This window comes from Xenopus laevis, chromosome 8L (genome assembly GCF_017654675.1).
Source record: "Xenopus laevis strain J_2021 chromosome 8L, Xenopus_laevis_v10.1, whole genome shotgun sequence".
Classification (NCBI taxonomy): Eukaryota; Metazoa; Chordata; class Amphibia; order Anura; family Pipidae; genus Xenopus; species Xenopus laevis.
This window is the reverse complement of record NC_054385.1, coordinates 53,424,458-53,428,971: the sequence shown is the minus strand read 5'-3', so window position 1 is coordinate 53,428,971 and position 4,514 is coordinate 53,424,458.

Sequence of the window (4,514 nt, the reverse complement as noted above, 5' to 3'; positions counted from 1 at the left end):
TGCCTGCCTGAGATGTCTGGACCAGGAGGTATGCGTGAGGAGGAAGTGAGGGACCTCATAAGGTTCCTCCACCTGCAGGGATATGACACCATCCCTCCCGGCACTCCTGGTATCCAGGCACTCAGGCGGCGTATAATGATGAGTCTTAGGCACAGGCTGAGACATAGATATGCGCTGAGGCACGGGGTGCGCGTGCTCCAAAGGATTTGGAGCGATTTGAAGAGGCGCCACCCCGTGCTTGTGGACGAGGTGCAGCAGGAAGTGGAAGGTAGTTATTTAAATAGAAAACATAAACTGCTCTTGTTAATTACAATAATGTCCAGACTTATAGTATATTATAATGATTTGCTATTTTAGAGCAAAAATGTATTTCAGTGAATATTTCAATTAGGATTGAAACAGTTGAGTGTCATTTAATTGCAGACAAGTTAGATAACAAGTAAATGAGCTATCAAATGGAGATTATCTTCTGCAAAAAACTCTCTTAATGGTTTTGCTCGGCCCCATACTTGCCATCCATATCAATGATAGGTTTTTTGTAGTTACACATCACCTCCGCCTGTATAATTTGTACTGTACAAATGCAAGTGCTGTATTACTCAAAATGGAATTCTTTGATTGCCAGCGGAGTGGATGCCTGCTGGAGAGCCCGCTGCAGGGGCTGCGGAAGAGGCAGGAGGGGCTGCGGAAGAGGCAGGAGGGGCTGCGGAAGACGCAGGAGGGGCTGCGGAAGACGCAGGAGGGGCTGCATCTCCTCCCCCCACTACACCACCATCTCCTCCAGCAGGCCTTATAGAGGGGCCAGAGGCAGCAGCACCACCAGCACCACCAGCACCACCAGGACCACCAGCAGCAGCAGCAGATGGTGGGGAACTCACTGAACTTATTAGAGGCCTAGTCCAGCAGGTGTCTCAACTTCAACAGGAAGTGAGAGAGATCAGGCACCTGCTGGACAATATGAGTCCGCCTCCTCCTCCTCCTCCTCCAGTTTAATGTTTTTATTTATTTTAATAGCACTATTGTGCTGGTTTTTCTTTTTTTTTTTTTTTAATTTATATAAAGTTTTTTCAAACTTATATATTTGGAGTTTATTTTTCATTTAACTAGGACTCGCATGGTACTTGAAGTTGTTTGGATAATATAACACAAGTATCATTACTTACATTTTCACATAAATATATGGTTCACTGACATAAACATATGGTTTATTGATGTGGGATACACCCAGACATTATGTGTTCATATTATTATTAGCCGAGCCTGTGTTAGTAAGCTATTAGTAAAATATATATATATATATATATATATATATATATACAATATCAAAACAGGGGGGTTGTGGGAGCACTCTAAAGGCTTTAAAGTATATATATATATAAGTATAATAAATGCTATTGCATATGTACCCAAAACAGGGGTTATTTTGTTACAAAGTTATGATCATAAAATTGATAAGCCACCATACCACGTCAAGGTAAACCCCGAATGGCGGTCCCTAACTTGTTTTATATTTTATGTGCATTTTAGCATTACCTGTAATCAATGTCCATTGAACGCTGTTTTTTCACTAAGGGCTAAATCCTCCCCAGCCAGCAATCAGGCTTTTAAAGGAGAGATATTCCCAAAACAAACGCCCAATTTGTAGCACCCCATACCCCCCCTTTAAACTAGTGGTGATCCTATGCTTTTAAAATTGGGCGTTTGTTTTGGGAATATCTCTCCTTTAAAAGCCTGATTGCTGGCTGGGGAGGATTTAGCCCTTAGTGAAAAAACAGCGTTCAACGGACATTGATTACAGGTAATGCTTAAATGCACATAAAATATAAAACAAGTTAGGGACCGCCATTCGGGGTTTACCTTGACGTGGTATGGTGGCTTATCAATTTTATGATCATAACTTTGTAACAAAATAACCCCTGTTTTGGGTACATATGCAATAGCATTTATTATACTTATATATACTTTAAAGCCTTTAGAGTGCTCCCACAACCCCCCTGTTTTGATATTGTATATTTAGCCAGGAGCTGTGGCATAGCTTCAGTGGTTGTAGCACCCCATACCCCCCCTTTAAACTAGTGGTGATCCTATGCTTTTAAAATTGGGCGTTTGTTTTGGGAATATCTCTCCTTTAAAAGCCTGATTGCTGGCTGGGGAGGATTTAGCCCTTAGTGAAAAAACAGCGTTCAACGGACATTGATTACAGGTAATGCTTAAATGCACATAAAATATAAAACAAGTTAGGGACCGCCATTCGGGGTTTACCTTGACGTGGTATGGTGGCTTATCAATTTTATGATCATAACTTTGTAACAAAATAACCCCTGTTTTGGGTACATATGCAATAGCATTTATTATACTTATATATACTTTAAAGCCTTTAGAGTGCTCCCACAACCCCCCTGTTTTGATATTGTATATTTAGCCAGGAGCTGTGGCATAGCTTCAGTGGTTGTAGCACCCCATACCCCCCCTTTAAACTAGTGGTGATCCTATGCTTTTAAAATTGGGCGTTTGTTTTGGGAATATCTCTCCTTTAAAAGCCTGATTGCTGGCTGGGGAGGATTTAGCCCTTAGTGAAAAAACAGCGTTCAACGGACATTGATTACAGGTAATGCTTAAATGCACATAAAATATAAAACAAGTTAGGGACCGCCATTCGGGGTTTACCTTGACGTGGTATGGTGGCTTATCAATTTTATGATCATAACTTTGTAACAAAATAACCCCTGTTTTGGGTACATATGCAATAGCATTTATTATACTTATATATACTTTAAAGCCTTTAGAGTGCTCCCACAACCCCCCTGTTTTGATATTATATATATATATATATATATATATATATATATATATATATATATATATATATATATATAAGTATAGATGGTACTTTTTGGTTTAATAGCAATATAGACTGAGAGACAGAGTAGTAGTAGATACCATGACCAGTCGACCAGAGCTAATGTAAAAAATTACAGATTTTTTTTATAAGAAACTGGCAAAATGTGACACTTTCTTTGAAAAAGAGCCTCTAACAATGTATATGGGCAGGACGTGTGTGTAGCAGTTACTGAGAGAAACATAACTGTCAAATGTTCTTCCCATTGACTCTAAAGCAAAACATGCCATACTGTATGCCGTATTCGTTTATCACAGTGTAGCTTGAAATTGGGTAAAAGTTTTAATGGGAGCATCAAAGATACATCTGGTTTGGGAGGCAAAACAGGCCCTGGGCCCCTGGCATTCAAAGTAATGAGAGTCCCAAACAGGCCCATCAGCCAACTAAATAATGACTTTCTAAGGCACCTGATAGCAGCCCCTCTGGTACTTGTCAGAAGCTACAGATTGTCAGTCCAGGCCTGTCCAAAGCAGAAAAAAGGTGACACAAACAAAGCCATAGGGACAGATTTATAAAGGGGGTTAGTGGCTACTGTTAGTGACAGTTCACTAGACTTGCCTTCAGCTCTGACCTGCATAGTGCATAAAACATCCTCATTCTTCAGTTACTTACATTATCATTTTTAAGTGGAATATCATCTAAGTACTAAATGCTGCCGTCTTTTCCGTTTTTCACGCTGATAGGCTGCAAAAGTGTTTAAATTTTTTTCTGTAACTGATTTCCACCATACATTTTATAACATATGGGACCATTATTTTACACCAAACTTTTGGTGAATTTTCACCCTATAGTAGATGTGCCCCATAAAATGTAGACAAATCCAGCAGATACGTGTGCTTCGAACTCGACGCCCGTCAACGTCGAACTCGACGCCCGTCAACTTCGAACTCGACGCGCGTCAACTTCAACGAGTTGCGCTGCAGCAGTTTCGCGAATTTTTCGCCGTTTCGCGAATTTTGCTAGAAATTCGCGAAAAATTCGGCGAAGCGAATCGTCACAGATTCGCCCATCACTAGTACTGAATAGGTGGATTGTGATGTTGGTCTGCCCTGTCACATGAGATGTGAGTGTTGTATCAAAACCAAAGCTACAAGAGCTACAACTCTAAAAGTAATCAAGAACCAAGCTTCAAAACTGCTTGATCTTATACACAGTGCTGTGTGTGGTTAGATGTGTGTGCCCACACCAGTTGGTAAAGTGAGTTTTTCAGATGACCATCAATTTTCACAGTTACATATCTAATAAAAAACAATTCCAAAGTATTGTAGGACTATGTTACAAAGGCAAGTAACACAATTCAAAGAAAACAACTTCTCTTTAGAAGTGATAATTTAGGTGAATTCACTGGACACAAAGTATAACATTTCTGAAAACAAACTTGGAATAAAGCAACAGAAGACAGACCCATATACAACAGAAAACAGCTGCACAATCCATTACTCATTTATGCCCGCAGATGCAGTAGGCAACTTGCATTTGTTTTTACCACAGGGCATTGCATCTAAAACCACTTTAATTAAAGTTACCTGCAAATGCACTCTGAACCTTTTGACACACAGTTGCGTGAACCCTGGAGCTACTGTCACCTCCTGACCAGGACATAGCTCCAGGGCTC